Source organism: Bemisia tabaci, chromosome 7 (genome assembly GCF_918797505.1).
Source record: "Bemisia tabaci chromosome 7, PGI_BMITA_v3".
In the NCBI taxonomy this organism is placed as follows: Eukaryota; Metazoa; Arthropoda; class Insecta; order Hemiptera; family Aleyrodidae; genus Bemisia; species Bemisia tabaci.
Genome location: NC_092799.1, coordinates 18,997,231 through 19,017,311, shown reverse-complemented (window position 1 = coordinate 19,017,311; position 20,081 = coordinate 18,997,231). Strand labels below are relative to the sequence as shown.

Here is a 20,081-nt window from a genome sequence, read left to right as displayed (position 1 = left end):
GCGCCGCCAATGTAGATCCACCGCAATGCGGCGGCGTGGCGAAGTGGTAGTGGTGGCGGGCGCCGCGCCGCGCCTCGCCGATGAGTGAAGGTTGAGGTCACCGGTGAGATAGGTGATTACCGATTCGCAACGGATAATGAGCTGGGAATCTGCCCGATTCCTGCCCGGAATCCAAGATACGATATTAATATGAGACCGACCAGGACCATGCTTGGACCTGCCACCTCACCCTCACCCGGTTCTTCCTCGGCCCCCCGAGCCCCCCGACTCCCCCCGCCGACCCCCCTGTATCCCTGTCGTCCCGAGGCGGCCCCCCTCCCCCCGCCAGCACTTCCCGTGCGCCTCCAGCATCCCGGCTCTGTATCCCTGAACTAGTTCGCGGATGGTGTTGACAGTCCGGTCACTCCGCAGTCAGTGTCGCCTGTGCCCGGATCATAGTGTACTCTTGTGCAGGTCAGTTTCAGAGTTTTATCGCCTCGGGACTATGCTGTCCTCCACAGCAATGACACCGTAACTCCACACTGGGAAAAAAAACACATTGGATCTAGATTCCAGACTCTTGAAAACATATTAACAAGAAAAAATAATACTCTTGATTCAATCAGAATTTTGCTTACATCAAAAGGAAATCCGCTCAAATTAAGAGGCTTGGTTCTTGATTTAAGCAAAAATCCGATTGAATCAAGAGTATTTTTTCTTGTCGATATTTTTAAGAGTCTGAAGTCTAGATCCAATGTGTTTTTTTTCCAGTGCATCCTAAACTTTATACTTTTCTTCCATACATACTGCCATGCTACCATACGCAAAAACGCCGTAAATCCATCAAGATTTTCCCTCGTTTTTTGGAATTTCACACTTTCTAAAATGAAAACTGTTTGACCCATGCACTTCAAATTTTCAGGTCAAGTTTTTCATAGTATTTACGAAAGAATTCTGTAAAAACATCGTCCCAAGGTACAAAAGTTTTTCTGCGATGATACATTGTTTTCAAAAAATGAAAAATGGCGTTTACGGCGTTTTTGCGTTGCACGACAGCATACTGCTCTGTTACCTACAAGGAATCCCTAGGACCACAAGGCCTTTTTTTTTCATTTTGAGTTCCCGGCGGTTTGCCGGAGTTGACTCGATAAAAAAGGGATGTATTTCGACGGTGTGAGACGGCAATCACATAACTCGGTTTGCGACGTCGCAGACTTCCTGTCATTCTTTATTTTTTCAACGGAAAACTACTCGACGGCAATTTTTAAAAACTGCCGTGATTTTTCTTCTCTATGCGGAGAAAATTCTGCATTAACTTTAAGGAATGATTTCATTTTGTTCTCCTTTAAAAAAATAATATAGAGGCGGAGATTTTCGGACACAGCAAACGAGATATGTGATTGCGGGTTTACGCCGTCGATATGTTGGTTTTCTTGTATCACAGCATTTTCCTGACAAACATAATTGAAAAAATGTCAAATTGAGATACGTCGGTCTCACTTTGGACGGCAGTTTAAGTTAGTGACTTACTAGAGCAACGTGTCGATGGCCAATCTCCGGAGATGAGGCATTGGGCCTAAAGCTCTCCTCTTCAACAATATTTACTAAACGCACGTCACTAAAGATACCAGCCGAACTCGAAGGCACTCGTAATTTTTTTTTTTTACTTAGTTATTTTTTCACTTGTTTGAATACAGTTTGGTCTCTTTCCATCTAGCTCGGTCTAAAATATGTTTTACTGATGAGAGACATGTTCGTTTACATGCTATTTCTTTTACTTTCGATATGTATTTCGTCTACGTATCCTAGCTCTCGGAAAGTAGACCCAATAAAATATAATTTATATTTATTTTTTTATTTAATATTAATTCTCTTATTTTATTTTATTTTTTATTTATCTTTTTATTATTTCTTTTATTTATTTTTTTTAATATTAATTACCGAAATGCGAAACAGCGTATCTGCGTTTGCGACGTTGCAGACGAAGTCTTCCTTTGGAAAAATACCGTGATTCCTTAACAACTTCCTCGATTTTTCTTTTCTGTCAATAGAATACTGTCTAAAAATTTCAAGCTATGAAGTTGACTTGATTTCCAAGATTAGTATTTTATTTTAAGTTATTTACTGATTGAAGCTATTAACTTTTTGATTTTGTTTATAATGTTTGATTCATTGGTTTTAGTTTTATTCTTCGAAATAATACAATAGGAGCGGAAACTTTGAAACACCGCAATAAAGGTGCATGGTTTCGCTTTTCGGCCATCGATATGATATTTTAATGGGTCTAATATTCTGGAGCTAGAATGTCTGGCTATCAAAAGTTGAAGAAATAACATGTAAATAAAGGTGCCTCCCAGTAAAGAACTGTAGACCAAGCTAACAATACTTGGAAAAAGACCGCATTATATTTAAACAAGCGAAAAAATAAATAAGTTAAATCAAATTATGAGTATTTTTGAGTTCGACTGGTATCTTCAGTGATGTGTGTTTAAAATCCAGTTTTTATATTCAATCTTATGGAAGAGGAGATCTCTGAGCCCAATGCTTCATCTTCATGGGACTTCTCGGAGAAAAATCTAATATGATTATCTATATGGGAAGTGTTAAATGAATTAATGATTCTCGGTCTGTGAACCATTCTAAGGTATGAATACCATACTAAGATACATATACCATCACTAAGCTATACATGCCATTATTACTTTACCACTATTGGTAGTGTTCCATATTAACCACTAATTGGTTTATAAGCTATAGAATTTCCTCAGAGATGTCTCATATCCAGCACGTACTCAATGCATGTTACATATTGTTGGTGAAAGTTGAAAATCATACTTAAAGATTTTGGGATTCTGAAATTTCCTAGTTTGTTTTATACTTACAATTTTTTTCGTTTTTATTTTATTTCATTTTTCCACTTATATTCTGGGATTTCTGCAAAAGTGCAAATTTGAGACAAGAGTTGAAATTCTACAAACAATTTGTTCCAAATTAATATCAATAGGTACAAAGTGCGCTGAGAGAATGAAGAGGGTTAGCTTGTGAGGGCTCTGAATCCAAGTGCCTCCCATATCGATGGCCATAGTGCGAAACCATGTATCTGCGCTTGCGACTTTGCAGACCTCCTACCATGCTTTATTTTATCTTTGGGAAATTAGTCAATGTAATTTATTAAGAACTTCTTAAATTTTTCGTTTTTTAACGAATGAAAAAATTATGAAAGAACAAACATAGATGTGGTTAATAATTTTAACTTCCACCGCCGCGCTGACCGCACTGTGTTGGCGCAATGCGTGAAGTATTCATGCAGTCTTGTAGGCGCTATACGTTTCACGCTGACCGCTGCTGACAGTGTTGACCGCCGCGTGTTGAACAATTTTTTTGGGAGAGCCCTGTCAACACTACTAGCAAAAGGTCACGCGAAACTTTGCGCGAAAGTCAAGTTTCGTAAACCTATCTCTAATGGACAAGGCAAGTCCATTCATAAGAAATGAACGAAAAAATTATGAAAGAACAAACACAAAATTTGGTTGAGTGATTTTAACTTCCGCCGCGCCGCCGCGCCGACCGCACCGTGTTTGGCTTAATGCGCGAGGTATTCACGCAGTCTTGTAGGCGCTATGCGTTTCACGCTGACCACAATAACCGCACTGTGTTTGATGCAATGCGTGAAGTATTCGTGCAGTCTTGTAGGCGCTAATATGTGTTACATGCCGATTGTCGCGCCGAGGGCTTCTCCTTCTCATCTCAAGCCCTCGTCATCATTTCTCCTTAAGTCGCGCTCGCGCCGTTCCAAGCCGAATTGTTTGTTTGGTTTCTCTCTTAACTCGACTAATTAAAGGTGCTGTCTCTTGTATCACTGAAAGACGACAAAATCAGAAATTACTACACTTTCAGGAAATGTGAGATTTTGTAGTCTTTTCTCGTTTTTAATTTTTTTTTTCTAAATCCGATTTTTTTTTATACCTACATTTAAAAAAATTGCAAAATTTGCCGCCCTCCAGATTTGCCGCCATGAGCCGCGGCCCATGTGGCCACCCCCTTAATCCGGCCTTTGCTCCCAAATGTTCATACGGTGTTCTTCCTTGGCAGTATTAGACACTGAGCTCAGATGACGTCATGGTCTCGATTTTTGGAATCGGTTAGAAAAAAATCAGACTTTGCCGTTGATAGTAATTCCTTCAATTCACAAGTTAGGCAAAAATTGAACCTTGCGATCAGTGCAGCAATTTTTGCCAGATGTGTCAACAAGGATTCGAGTACCTTTTTGGGAGAGTATGACCATTGGAGTATCCACTTCTAATTGACTCTGTTATCTTTGGCTTGAAGCAGATCTTAGCATTAAAAAAACGGTAGACGTCGATCATAGATGATTTAAAAGTGGAGAAATTGGGATTTTATCTCCTTGTATCGCCGTGACGTCTACTCACATTAGTTCTCCTTAGTTTTAAAAAAAACAACCATGTTAGTTACATTTGGAAAAATCGTTTTAATCTGAGCTATAGCAAGGCTATGCTTACAGATATGTACCACAGCAGGTGTTAAACGTTAACTCTGCTAATAAACCTCTCTCATTCACTCCCATTTGGAGTTGTTGCCATTTTTCTTTATCCTAGCTAGTAAATCAAAGTAGCTAGTAAAGCTAGTATCCTTTTTAGTAAATTTCTTACCTCATCACTTAGGCTACTTGAATGACGTTTAGATACATTTCAGATCCGAAATTTTGATTTGGTGTTGAATTTCGGCATCTTCTTTTTATGGCTAAGTCGCTGGATTATTAGAAGATGTTTTTCTTCCTGCGTTACCAGCGGACGAAGTCGTCGCGCCGGGGCCGCTTGGCGTCCGTATTGACCGTCTGGAGGTGTCAGGGAAAACCAACGCACGATGCGGCAGCCGGTCGGTCGATGCAGGTGCAGCAGCGATAGGAATTTCCATGTTTTGGGGATACCTTTATCATTAAGGATTTATCGAGAACCTCAAGGGCAAAGTCCAAATTTTGTGTTCGTATGGAAAAAGAGGTCACTGAAGTTTCTGCTATGGCAACCACGCAGGAAGAAAAACATCTTCTAATAATCCAGCGACTTAGCCATAAAAAGAAGATGCCGAAAGTCAACACCAAATCAAAATTTCGGATCTGAAATGTATCTAAACGTCATTCAAGTAGCCTAAGTGATGAGGTAAGAAATTTACAATTTATCTCGAATATTCACTTAAGAAACCGTCACAGTTCCATGAAAGGGTTGGGGGTGGAGCTTCAAGTGCAGGGCCTCTCCGTAGAAAGCTCTGGTAACTATTTCTACTTTTCTTTTTCTCCTTTTTGAGACTAGAGTGTAAAAATAGGCTAAAGCCTGCACACAGTTTTCAAAAATATATGTCTTTATATCAGTGAAAATATGTGATTCATTTCAGATTCAGTTTTACGTATAAAATCATTCTTCTCCGAGAAAACCTTTTCATTATAACAAAATATGTTTCTCAATAGCATATACACTTGTGAATCATACCCAGGTCTTCTTCACAAGCATTGCCGCTAGCCACGAAAATTCCTGTCGCTGCTGTTCCTGCACCGGAAAGGTTAAACCGGACGCCGAGCGGCCGCGCGGCGCGGCGCGGCGCGACGACTTCATCCGCGGAGCGCGGGGGGGGGTCCATTTCCACAGCCCCCCCACATTCGAATCTGAAACCAAAAATTATATCATAATTTTGTGCTAATTTTGTGCTATTTTGTGCCGCAAATTAAAAATTTTGTGCTGCAAAATTAAGGGGGGAAACGCTCCTCAAAATTGGGGGGGCTGTAGAAACGGTAGCCCCCCCACTTTTGAATTTTCGAAAAAAAAGAATGCCATAATTTTGTGCTAATTTTGTGCTATTTTGTGCCGCATGAAAAAAATTTTGTGCCGCAAAATTAAGGGGGGGTAGCAGCATTCCAAATTGGAGGGGCTGTAGAAATGTTTGCCCCCTGTTTCGATTTCTCGGAAAAGGAGTATGCCATAATTTTGTACTAATTTTGTGCTATTTTGTGCCGTAGCAAGACTTTCAATTTTTTCAAATTTAAGGGGAAAAATTGGTATTTCAAAATTGGGGGGGCTGTGGAAATGTTTGCCCCCCTCTTCGATTTCTTGAAAGTGGAGTATGCCATGCTTCTGCTTTAATTTTGTGCTATTTTGTGCCGTAGAGATATTATTCATTTTTGTAAATTTAGGGGGGTAAACGGGCACATCAAATTTTGGGGGGGCTGTGGAAATGTTTGCTCCCCTTTTTGATTTCTTGAAAAAAAAGTATGCCGTAATACTCTCATAATTTTGTGCTATTTTGTGCCGCAAAAAGAAAATTTTGTGCTCCAAAATTAGGGGTCTTAAATACCACCCCAAATTTAAGGGGGAGGTCGCAGGTGCGGCAGCCCCCCACTTTCGAATTTCGAGAAAAAAAGCACGTCATAATTTTGTGCTAATTTTGTGCTATTTTGTGCCGCAAAAAGAAAATTTTGTGCTCCAAAATTAAGGGGGTTAAATACCATTTCAAATTGGGGGGGCTGTAGAAACGATAGCCCCCCACTTTCGAATTTCGAGAAAAAAAGTACGTCATAATTTTGTGCTAATTTTGTGCTATTTTGTGCCGCAAAAAGAAAATTTTGTGCTCCAAAATTAGGGGGATTAAATACCACTTGAAATGGGAGGGGCGGGGACTGTAAAACAAGTTAGCGCTCCGGCGGAACCCGAATCTTCCGCTCCGGAGTCGCAGGCTCGCAGGTAGCCGGAACCTCTGCCAGCGCAGCGTGGTCACATCTCTCTCCGCTTTGACTTCTGCCCATGGAAACGGACGGAAAGGGCCAAGCACCGTGGCAACTTAAGAAAGATCCGGGCGGGAGATCCGGCGCGGCGCTCTTTGCACGGGATATTTAACCACCGAGATTTATCCTATAATCATTAAGGATCCTTTTTGGAGGGTTATATACAGTTGGGTGTCAGCGAGTTCCAAATCGAATATTGCTCTACTGTTTTTATTTTGCACGCTACCGATTATTATTTACTGAATCGAACAGTTTTGAGAAATAAGTGATTGCCTTTCATTTCAGAAGCAACAACAATTTTGACACGTATCCATGCAGCGAAACATATCATGAAAGGACCATTTTTAAGGAATGTTTCAGAAAATGTGTTATCGTTGATTTCAAGACCTCCGAAATCTACATATAGTTGTGGTTTTTTTTTTTTCTTTTTTTTTTTTGAACTGTCAAGCACATCGAGTGACGCTATCGTTTTATGTTCCGGCTTATTATCGGGTAAGCATGGTGGTGGCAATAAGACTACAAAATATAGATGAAAATATATTTTCTACTGAGTCGAAGGTGAAATTGAGGGTAAAAGAGTCCATTTTTACTTACTCTTACCTCATCAGAAAAATCTCTAGATTGTCTAGAAAATCCCTGAAACCCTACAATTTCCGGAAAATCCCTAGATCTGGGGATAAATCCCTAGATATCAGATCACAGCCTGTTACCGTATATCTGGGCGGGGAGGGGGGGGGGGGATCAAATGGGTCACTAAACCATGAACGAATTTTGACTTGCGAATATAGTTTTCTGAAGGAAAATGACGCGTAGAACACGATGCGCACATTAAAAACGCGAACAAATAACTCAATAACCGAGAAATGCGCAGTTCAAATCGCTCAACTTACACGCAAATTTAAAACGCCCCGGTTTCGCGCCGCGCCGAATGATGTCATCCGGCACCAATCAGAAGCGGGCGCGGGTTTCCACGAATTCCGTCAAATGTCTATCTACTCTTCGTACATGAAAACAATACTAAAGTCGAAATCATATCTTTTGAATTCAAGACTTGAATCTCTCTCATATGTTAGCTGTAATAAACGAGCAACAATTCCACATTGAAACACGTTTTATTTTAACAAACATCAGAGGATAATGAGAGGAGATTGCGATATGACTACCGCAGTGCGTCAACACCGTCAGTTTCCCGCCATTCGGGTGCGTTTGAAATGTCTTGCAGTTTTTAGATTTTTCAAAAGCGGGTTTCTCCGCGATTTAGGCTCCATAAAAATGCGGAAAAATCACCACGTTATCTACTCACATTCTACTTTCAGAATATTCAATAAAATAAACAAGATTTAGTGACCCATTCTTTTGGCACCAAGTGGCAAGAACCCAAACTCGGCTCTGGCCCGCTAGAATCAGATTTTGAAAATATGGCTGAGGTCTTTGCATATTACGTGGTGTAGTCGCGAATTCCCCCATTCAACCAATGTAAATTTTAATTTTTTGTCACAGTTCGTTTGAGCGTTTCACTGGGTTGATTTCCATGACTTTCCGGCTACCGACAGGCGATAGTCCCTAGATGAGCCCGCTCCATGCGGAGTTTGGCAATATGACCCAGGGTTCTAATATTTGGGTTGACTGGTGAGCTGGGCAAGGGTAGGGGCAATAAGTAAAATTTGAAGTTCCCTACCATGAAAAATGACGGGAATTTCAAATTTGGCGGAAAATTGACCAAATTAGAGATATTGAATTTTGGTTTTTTTAGTCTCAGTTCGTTTGGATGATCAACCGGGGTGATTCTCATGGTTTTCGCGGCTACTAATGGAAGAGAATCCCTGGAAAATCCTGCTCTATACTGAGGGCGCGATACGATGATGTCTGGACCTGAGGTTTTTCCAGCACACGCTGACACCAGCGCAACCACATCTCGGCCGATGCCGGTCTCCTTTAAACATAACAATAGACCGCTCGGCATCAATGGATCTCAATCCGTTGGCCTTCTCTGTGGCCTATTGGAGCTCCAAAAAAATTTGATGACATTTTTAAGATTTGCTTCGACTTTAACTCTCTTAGTAAACTTACATTCTGCGGAAAAACCAGATTACAATGAACTAAATTTTTTTATGATTTGTAGATATACTACGGAGATGTCGGTCCGCAAGTGTCAAATTCAGCAGAAGAAATATTGGACCGCATTTAGCAAAAAGAAACCAGCGTGATTACAGTGTTTTCAAAATCGTGCGACTACATTTTTTTCTTTTAAAAATACGAAATATATGTACTGTATGAAAATTTACAGAATAACTTCCCTTCAAAATTAACAAAAATTATTTAGTGGGAAGCAAGAACTATTTCCTACTTTGGGAGATTTTTTTTTAGATAATTATGAAAAAGCAATATTTTAACAACACTGTGACTGCGCGGGTTCCTTTTTGCTAAATGCGATCCTATTGATCTTGCTATGCCGCAGAATCACGTATTTTCTTTGGTTTGACCACCGATTTGCTCGAAATTTTACCGCGAATTTGAAAATATAGACTAAAAACACTTTTTTTGAAAAAATAAAAAAGTTGCACTCGCGAGCTGTCTAATCCTCGGTTGAAATGTCGAGGGTCAGATTCAGGTAAGCGCGAGACAATGGGGCAGCGATGTCGAGCGTGCCGAATAGCGGTCTAGAGGATTGCTGTGTTGCCAATTACGAGATTATGGTATTTACTCATTCGATTTTCCAAACATCGTAGCGCGCCCCCGGTATACTTAAATTGAGCAACAAAGGCCTGCGAAGCGGGCCCTTTGGGGGTTGGACTGCATAGCGGCCAGTAATTAAAAATGGCCCATCATGAAGAACAAAAGCAATAGCATTTCTGGTTCCGTGATCGACCAGCAGGGGTATATAGGGTGTTGCAAGACGATGCAAAAATTTTCAGGTTGCTAGGGTCGCTCCGAAATAGAACAGAATACATTGATCGCAATCAAGCGGAGTGATGTGACTCAAGGGACCGGATTTATCATATCGATGGCTATAGTGGCCCAATCACACATGAAAAAATTTCTTTTGCGAATTTTTTTGGTCTTACTCCCTGAAATCAATTCATTTGAACAAAAAGACTGCCAAGTTTCAGACAAATTGAATAATATTAACCCATGCCGACTGAGCCGTCTTTTTTACATAGGATTTTACATTGAAGAACACTTTTTTTTTTAGAAAATGCAATTTTCCGGAGAATCGGTAATTTCTAGAAAAAATCTGAGACCGTATTCGGAATAAGCCGAAAAAATTGAGAGGGAAGAGTCCCATCAGACACTTCAAAAACAATAAATTCACCTCTCGTTTTAGCGGTGAAACATGGGAAAGTGCTTTTATGAAGGATAAATGACGGTATAAAAGTCTCAAATAATTGCATAGGTCTGCGTCCGAAAACAAAGCTTAACATACGATGGTTGTTATTGATGTGTTTTTTACGCTGTGTCCGATAATACTATCCCTATTTCTTCATCTCATCAGCATTTCCTGGAATATATACATATTTTCTCGTAAGAAGGGGGGTTTACCATTGATCGACGTTAAAGGTATAGTCATTCATACCTTGTCTAGAGGCCCAATGTGCAGTAGTTTTCCTCAGAACCATGAATACCACACCAAGATTTAGAGAATATTTGTGTGGGCACTTTATTTGAAACCAAACATCGGCACCTAACGAAAAATGGTGGAAAAATTGAATTTTGTTATTAAAAGTTGGAAAAGAGCACAGGGCGCATTCCAGTGAGGTAATGTAAACTAGATTTCGGAGGTCTTGAAATCAACGATAACACATTTTCTGAAACATTCCTTAAAAATGGTCCTTTCATGATATGTTTCGCTGCATGGATACGTGTCAAAATTGTTGTTGCTTCTGAAATGAAAGGCAATCACTTATTTCTCAAAACTGTTCGATTCAGTAAATAATAATCGGTAGCGTGCAAAATAAAAACAGTAGAGCAATATTCGATTTGGAACTCGCTGACACCCAACTGTATATAACCCTCCAAAAAGGATCCTTAATGATTATAGGATAAATCTCGGTGGTTAAATATCCCGTGCAAAGAGCGCCGCGCCGGATCTCCCGCCCGGATCTTTCTTAAGTTGCCACGGTGCTTGGCCCTTTCCGTCCGTTTCCATGGGCAGAAGTCAAAGCGGAGAGAGATGTGACCACGCTGCGCTGGCAGAGGTTCCGGCTACCTGCGAGCCTGCGACTCCGGAGCGGAAGATTCGGGTTCCGCCGGAGCGCTAACTTGTTTTACAGTCCCCGCCCCTCCCATTTCAAGTGGTATTTAATCCCCCTAATTTTGGAGCACAAAATTTTCTTTTTGCGGCACAAAATAGCACAAAATTAGCACAAAATTATGACGTACTTTTTTTCTCGAAATTCGAAAGTGGGGGGCTATCGTTTCTACAGCCCCCCCAATTTGAAATGGTATTTAACCCCCTTAATTTTGGAGCACAAAATTTTCTTTTTGCGGCACAAAATAGCACAAAATTAGCACAAAATTATGACGTGCTTTTTTTCTCGAAATTCGAAAGTGGGGGGCTGCCGCACCTGCGACCTCCCCCTTAAATTTGGGGTGGTATTTAAGACCCCTAATTTTGGAGCACAAAATTTTCTTTTTGCGGCACAAAATAGCACAAAATTATGAGAGTATTACGGCATACTTTTTTTTCAAGAAATCAAAAAGGGGAGCAAACATTTCCACAGCCCCCCCAAAATTTGATGTGCCCGTTTACCCCCCTAAATTTACAAAAATGAATAATATCTCTACGGCACAAAATAGCACAAAATTAAAGCAGAAGCATGGCATACTCCACTTTCAAGAAATCGAAGAGGGGGGCAAACATTTCCACAGCCCCCCCAATTTTGAAATACCAATTTTTCCCCCTTAAATTTGAAAAAATTGAAAGTCTTGCTACGGCACAAAATAGCACAAAATTAGTACAAAATTATGGCATACTCCTTTTCCGAGAAATCGAAACAGGGGGCAAACATTTCTACAGCCCCTCCAATTTGGAATGCTGCTACCCCCCTTAATTTTGCGGCACAAAATTTTTTTCATGCGGCACAAAATAGCACAAAATTAGCACAAAATTATGGCATTCTTTTTTTTCGAAAATTCAAAAGTGGGGGGGCTACCGTTTCTACAGCCCCCCCAATTTTGAGGAGCGTTTCCCCCCTTAATTTTGCAGCACAAAATTTTTAATTTGCGGCACAAAATAGCACAAAATTAGCACAAAATTATGATATAATTTTTGGTTTAAGATTCGAATGTGGGGGGGCTGTGGAAATGGAGCCCGCGGGAGCGCCTTGCTTACGCTTTTATGGGTTAACCGTTGTAAATACGCCAAAACGGACGAAATTTCGGCGCTTGGGACCTCAAAACGTCGAAAACTACCCGGATAGAGTATACTCACACACCGTTTGACCAAATATCTCGATGCATCCTGGAAGGGTGACCGCGCGGCAATTTTTTCTTACAAATACGAGCAAATTGTGCGTTTTGCGTTCATGATACGAGAAAATGGACGAAATTTCGGGTCAAAGGGACTTAACTTTTGAAAATCTTTCGAAATTGGTATGTCTGAAACCATGATATCTCATACTGAAAATTTAGGCCTTTAAGGCCACTATGGAATGGGAGGGGGTCAATTTTATGCGGCGAAATTTCTTGTGCGTCATATTGGGCCCATTTGACAACTTTTTTTCAATGAGACCCGCTAATTACGCGAAATTCGATTTTTTCGCTCCACCCTAGCGGAGAGGGCGCAAAGGGCGGAGAGGGCGCAAAGGGCGCATACGAACCATCCCCAACCCTGCATCGGGGTCATGATATGCCCCGTTGTATCGGCGGGCTAGTTCCACCCGTGGCTCCCAGACCCCCTTTTCTGGACAGTGTGTTAAGTGGGACAATCAACTTTCTTTTCAAACCCATTGCTGTCCTGTATGTGCTTGGTACTCTGGAAAAAAAACACATTGGATCTAGAGCCTAGACTCTTGAAAATATTTACAAGAAAAAATACTCTTAATTCAATCGGATTTTTGCTTGAATTAAAACGAAATCCGCTTAAATTAAGAGGCTTGGTTATTGATTTAAGCTAGGTTCTGATTGAATCAAGAGTACTTTTTCTTGTCGATGTTTTTAAGAGTCTGGACTCTAGATCCAATGAGTTTTTTCCCTAGCGTATTCTTCATCCGTGGAGGAAAATTCCACGAACGTTTGTGAACTGTAACTGTATACAAACAAGTTTTCCGACTGAAGCCTGTGATATGTAATTTGCTCGGGTCAATCCAATGTGTGAAGACATAGGTGTTTAACATTATCAATATCCATGTTTTCTTTAAAGAGGGGAGATTGGCTTTTATTTTTAGTTTCAGTTCCTTAACTCGCAATTATGTTATCAAATTGGACAACAAACAGAAAGCAAAAGTAAAATGATGTAGAAAATTCTCCCACAATTTAATCTCTGAGCGGTTCATAAATTATTTTTTAATTGCCACAACCGATATGCGGCGCTTCCGTACAGTTCAGCAAGAAGGTCACCATGCTTTCATGCTCTGAAAATGATTCCCGAGTACAAGTATCCAGGTCACAGTAAATGAGAAGGAAAGAGTAATTTGAGGAATCGTCACTCTATTTTTTCCTATAAGCACTGATCGCATTCAATAAGTTAAGACTAAGTTAAGCAAAATAGGGCTGAAATAAATCCCTGAAAAAATTAATTTGAGCACTGGTGGTTTGGCACCATAAAAAAATTTCCAGATTAAATGATGAAATGTGATAACTTGACATTTTTGAAAATGTAATATTGAACGGAAAACTGAATTAATTGCATCTAGTTCTGAAGGTTTTTTTTTTTTTTTTTTTCTTTTTTTTTTTAAATTCTAAACGCTAAATTCGCTCCAATTGCCCATTTCTACAGAAGACCAACGCAGGCCCAGATACCTTTATTCGCGTGACTTAGCATTAGTTAAAGAGAGAGACACGTTTGATATAAAACTGCAGGACTCTCTCTTTCAGGGTCGACTTTAAACGAGTTAATTGTTTTCTACCAAGCCTCAGTTAATGTTTCAAATTCAATTAGTCGCTTAAAGTGACTAAAATTCAATCAAATTAAGGATAAAAATATAAGATTTTTCATGGTCTTTTTAAATCAAGGCAAAAAATCACTTCCTCATTAATAGTCCTATCAGTATCTTACGTAGATCAAGGCCCTCAGATGCAACGAAAATTGGTTGACCTCAACCTTAATTTTTTGAAGTGGAATTCTGCATGAGCTGTAATCCAGTTCCCTCTGTTAAATACACCTATAGCTGTCAACTCACCTTAATTCAATCCAAGATCATGCAAACAAAAGATAAATCACTTATTGAAAAAAAAGAAAAAACACAACTTATTGATAGATAAGCCCCTTTTTTTTCTTCTCTCTCTTTTTCTCTCCCCCTTCCTACATTTCTTCTCTGAATACCTATTTTTTACTCTCTGTGTGAAGTTTCACATCATTAAAACAAGAAAGAGAAAAGTTTGAGGTTTTCACGATTTCTCTTCGTAAGTAGCCTGGTTTCAGTGTGTTCAACGTAATTACACGTTGCACTCTGATGTAACAGATAACGGCGAGACTGGACCGGCCGCTGACCCTCAGAATTAAAGAGCTTAAGCTCTTAAAGCTAGAAAGAGTGAATACATTTGTCAGTCAAAGCTGCAGTTCCCCTAATATCAGGAAGTGCATACTGATACCTTAAGTCAAAAAATGCGTATCTTAATTCACGTTTCAGTGTTTTATTTTATTTTATTTTAAGTTATTTTTTTGTATTTTGTATTTTTCCATCCAATACATTTCCTAGAATTTTGCTGTAGATATTTTTGAATGAGTAATATGAGGAACATTTACAGAAAATGTCAGGAAAAAGTCGGTTGGTTTTTTTAAAGAGAACTATAAAATTTGTAACGTCACAATCGCGATGATACGCATTCTTGGACTTTAGCCATGGGTTTTACTCCCCGTGGGAGAAACTTCCCAGTCAGGATGTTTTTTGCAGGATTAACATTGACGAGTTCTTTATTAAAAATTTTAACGCAAATTAATGAGTTTCCTTTTTTCCTTTTTCTTTTTTCTACAAACCTGATTAATTGAAATTTCAATAATTGAGGGAGAGGTGAAAAAATCTGAAAATTGTTCGAATTTTGTTCGAACTTATATTAAAAGTTAGAAATTAGAGAATACAAGAAAGTCTGAAATTTTTAAACCAATCAGCGAGCGGCAATTCTGTTCTTAGTAAAGGATTCAGTTGACAATGAGCTCCTTACATATTACATATCGACGGTGTAAGTCGGCAATCACATAACTCGGTTTGCGACGTCGCAGTCTTCCTGTCATACTTTATTTTTTGAGCGGAAAACTATTCAACGGAAATTCCGTAAGACTGCCGTGATTTTTCTTCTCTGTTTGCAGAAAATTCCGCACAAACGTCATGGAATGATGTCAATTTGTTCTCCTTTAAAAAATAACATAGAGGCGGGATTTTCAGACACCGTGAACCAGATATGTGATTGCGGACTTACGCAGTCGATGTGTGATCTTTTATTTGAGTGTTGCTACAAGCTGCGACGACTCCAATGCATTCCCACAGAGGTGAGAAAAGCGAGAGTGCCTTCAGTTTTTTAACATACCACACGCACATCCGTGGGACACGAATACTTGCATCAAGGCGCCGCGCCACAACCTACTCGGTGTAGTTTTTGTAAAAAGGCAATGCCTATAATTTTTAAGTATGCAACATGCACATCCCAGGTACAGGAAATAGAATCCAGATTAAAAAAACTCGTAAAGTATTAAACATTTTGGAGAAAATTGGAATAAAAAAATACATTGTGAAAAAGATAACAAGTGAATTGTTTTCATACTTTCAAGTTTCGTCCAAAATCTCGCAAGATATTCATTAGAACTTAGAGAGTGGGGGACATTTGTCGGTTAGCGAACGGATTGCATTTAAAATTAACGACTGTTGGCGTAATTTTCAGACTTTTGACCGGTCAAATCGTGGACTGGCTACCCAGTCTACGGACTGGGCAAAAATATCGACCAGTTTTTGAACTGAGTAACGGGGGTACGGCCAGTCCACTGACGGGGCAAAAAAGTCGCTCAGTCTCCGCACTGGGCAATTTCGTCAACGGGCTGTAACTTCCCTGGTAAAAATTGGCAGTAGAATCTGTGCTCCAAAATACCATAGACCTACAGCCGGCTGTAAGATTTCCAATAGCTTCTATAGCCGGCCACACAATTTCTTATAGCCTTTTATAGCCGAATTAAGCAACTCACAGTCAGGCGATAAAGTGTATGCTAAACGTCACTAATTATGGATGCTAGGACTTAGTGAGTTTTTGGACCACTGCTCTTTTTTTGGGCCGTAGTATCTTGATTTATTTTGCGAGGAAAGCTCCGTATTTTTGATGGATGCCTGCCATTCCTAATATATTAGAGCGCCTTCAGTTTCGTAAGATACTCTGCAATACCTCTGATGTGAAATAGTTGCTTCAAGCGCCGTGGCACGCTGCGGTAGGCGGGCAGCCAGCGCGAAACACGCATTGGCGCCTACAAACCTAACAGGGATACTTCACGCATTGCGCAATGCGTGAAGTATCCCTGTTAGGTTTGTAGGCGCCAGTGCGTCGCCGCTCCGCTTCATTGTGTTAGGTTCTAATATTTAATCTGGTGGAGCCAACGTTATTCAACTCATGATTTTGAAATGTTTGCACATCCTGTATGGATTATTCTCGTTTTAATTGATGAAAAAAAAATATGTATTAAAGGAAAATATAACGTGTGTTTTATAAATATTAAGGTGGTTCCGTATCAAACTTAATGATTTCCAAAGCACACGAATTTCTACACAATTTCTTATAGCTTTTTATGATCGATGGCAAAAAAAGCAACAGCCAGGCGATAAAATGTAAAGCTCGGCGAAAGAAACTGTAGCCCGGCTGCATAATTTTTTATCGCTTCGTATAGCCCAGCCGTATGATTTTCTCCGCATTCTACAGCCAGCCATATGATTTTCTGTAGCCTTCTTTAGCCGGCTATAAGAATTCCTATGTTATTTTGAAACGCAGTTCTTATCGCCAATTTTTACCAGGGTTAAAAATGACTGTCCCATTTTGATTAGGTATATTTTAAACCAAAAACTATCAGAATCCTTTAAAAAAAAAAAAAAAAAAAAAAATTATTAAAGAATGAAAATCCTTGCTAGTGGTTTGAAATTTGTCCGCACTTGTCCAGCACAAAATCCTTTAAGCTTAAGTGGCTCGATAGCGCAAATATCAGCCCACCAAATCAGAGGATTAAGGTTATTAGAATTATAATTTGTTGACTGCTGATACGTTTTAATTTGCAAATTACATCTTGAATAAGTATTGGTGTCACGTTGTTTATACTGAGAGTTGCGGCGGTTTTTGTGTCACCATGAAGTATCCCACTTGAGGCTGATCACAATATAGGTCTAAAAATTCAGAGATTGTTTTTCCATTGCTTGAAGTGCAGATATAGTATTTACGTGCGTAAATATGCGAAATATGCGAAGCACAAACCGGTATAAAAACACTCTTCATGAAGGAGTTTCATATCACTTTTTGACTCCATGCTGGAGCAAGCGGTATAGTAAACATTTAAACTGTTGTCCTCTTCAATTACTCAAATAGTACAATTAGTTTATAAGATAGTGGTGCCTAACTCTGTTAATTTTTTGCGTTAATCCTACTCTGGCAGTTTCATCTCATTCTGTAAAAGTTAGATGGTAGTGGCTTTATTGCATCCGTAGTCAATGCATACACAGGGGTAGTATCTTGAGGAAGTTCACGCACCATCAGAAAAGGAGGTTAGTACTACGTATACAAATTTGTACGTCATGAATCAGTAAACTTGAAATTGGATCGTCATTCGGACGTATTTCATCCAAACGGAACCAAGTGCATTATGACGTGAGCCCTGTAAGTTATGCATATATTCTTATGGGTCTCGAGGGCTCATGCCTCAATGCACATAGTTCCGTTTGACAGAAATACGCCCATTTAATCGCATGTTACTTGATTACTACGTTGGTCCAGCGTTTTAATGAAAGATTAGATAGGTAGCTTTATCGCATTCCAATCAAATCCTCAAATTATGTGCCTCCTTAAAATTTTTGTGGTCTTCTCATACATGGTGTTCGTAAAATTGATTCTGATCACTAAGTAATGAACTCAACTTCAAAAATCAATAAATTAAGCCTTTAAAAATACGCTATTATCACAAAATTGATCTCGTTGATTGATGCGGGAGGATTCATCACTGTGGCTGACATAGTTGTCATTCATCGCGCATTGAGAACTCAACCCGATAATGTGTTCGTCCGCGGATAGTAAATGCATAAAATCGCACAATTTTACCATCCCACGATGATACATTTTTTTGATACCGAGGTGTGCAATTGTGATACATGTGGACAATGTGAATGGAAAAACAAGAGGCGGTTTTTAATTTTGACGTTGCTCACTTGAGATGGAAAAAGAAGTTTAGACTTGCTTATTTCGTGAACGTGAACGAGGACCCGCTCTAAAAGTGACTGAATAAAAATGCGCAACATTCATTCGTTACTACGAGAAACAAGCAAGTAAGCATGTTTGACTGTATAATTTATTAGTTTAAAATATACTGAAAAAAACCTTACTATCAATATTTTTTCGGCTCTTAACACATATTTGACATGAAAGTTGGCCAACTCATGTAGGATTTTATGACTTTTAGTCATTGTGTACGTATCAAGTTTATTCAGAGTCCCTACATGTTGTATTCCAAGTGGACGTATTTATGCGAAAAGGAGATATGTGGAAGTGGAAAGATGGGGTGTACTCGTTAGTGGTCGGGCCATAAGAATGAATGGGGAATAAAAAGCGCCAGTGACGTCAGCGGCAATGAAGGAGGCCACACACGAGCCGGGGATCATCGTCGGGGCGCTGTAACTCATGAGCCCTGTCCACAACGCTCTCTTGCCATGCCCGCGGCTCATGAGTTAGCATATTTTGGCGTTTAGCTCCTTTTGATTTAATGTCAAATCCCGCTTCTCAATTTTCTTAAAAGGAGCTATATCCACTTTTACATTGTTTCTTATGACCCAACTAACGAGCACACCCCATCTTTCCACTTGCACATATCTCCTTTTCGCATAAATACGTCCAAGTAAGAGTAGCTCATTATGGCATCTTAACGATATGTTTCATAAACTAGTGTGACGTGATGTCCGCTAAGTATGTTGACTTCAAACTGGTGACATTAACTTCAGGATGACGTTATGATCCTGACATTGCACGAATTCGTTTCGTAAGTCAGTCTGGTGTCAGACTGAAGAGGTGATTTCGTTTCACTCTTACCAGCTGTAACTGCGACTGTGATTTTTGTTGTGTGTATTGTTTCATTCACACTGATTAATTAAATAAACAATGAATACAATTTTGCCAAAACTATAGAAGCTGAAATACATCACTATGCTTTTTTATGGAGTTCCCTTAAGAACGGGAGGATTTGAGATTTAATCAATTTTTTTTTCGGTACTTTAAATTCCGCAAAACACGCGATGTCGCCTCTGTTATTTTTCCCCGTTGTCAAAACGGTCCAATGGGAATAAGGGAATATTGCACGGGTTCTCATAAAAACCCATTAAGAATCGGTTCATGCTCCCATAAGGCTAGACGATGAAGAACCTAGGTCCCTCTAGGAATTCTAAGGGTTCCCTTAGGTTACTCTGGCTACCTCACTGTTTTCTGTTGGTATCTTTATTCCCCTATAAGGATCTGCAGTTTTACTTCCTCATCCTATGGGTTCCAATATATCCCTATGAAATCCCCATGTCGACTCACTGGAATCTCTCATGGGCCCCATGGGACCTTTTTGACATGCAGGGCACAGAAGGATCCTATTGGTTACAAGGTGGTTGCAATGGACAAAGGAGGTAGGGAATAGACTAACTAACGGCAACCCACGAGAGACCCTACAGTATGTCTATCATTTTCTCCCTTAGTCTGAAAGAACCACCCATATCGACCGATAGGATCGCTACATAGACTCCCTATATCTTCTTTGTCTATTAATTTCAATAATCAGCCCGCAGCGGGCCGATTATTGAAACTGATGGACAAAGCGATAGATAAAGAAGACATAGGGAGTATGGAGCAATCCTATTGGTTGACATGGTTGGTTCTTATGGACTAAGGAAGAAAATGATGGACTGACTGTCGGGTCTTTAGTGGGTTGCCGTTAGCTAGTCAA

The 20,081-nt window shown here is 39.8% G+C and overlaps 1 protein-coding gene across 3 annotated transcripts in view; it reads left to right on the top strand.

The window, feature by feature from the left end:
• Positions 1–299: 299 nt before the first annotated feature.
• The window catches only part of LOC109029590 (maltase A3), a 46,940-nt gene continuing 27,158 nt past the window's right edge, over positions 300–20,081 (top strand). The window contains exon 1 of one of the 3 annotated variants that reach the window (XM_019040098.2): positions 300–453. The gene's annotated coding sequence lies outside the window, so the exon portion shown is untranslated. Of the gene's footprint in view, positions 454–17,502; positions 17,656–18,118; positions 18,430–20,081 lie in introns of those variants that run through there. The other 2 variants (XM_019040100.2, XM_019040099.2) reach the window with 2 other exon arrangements.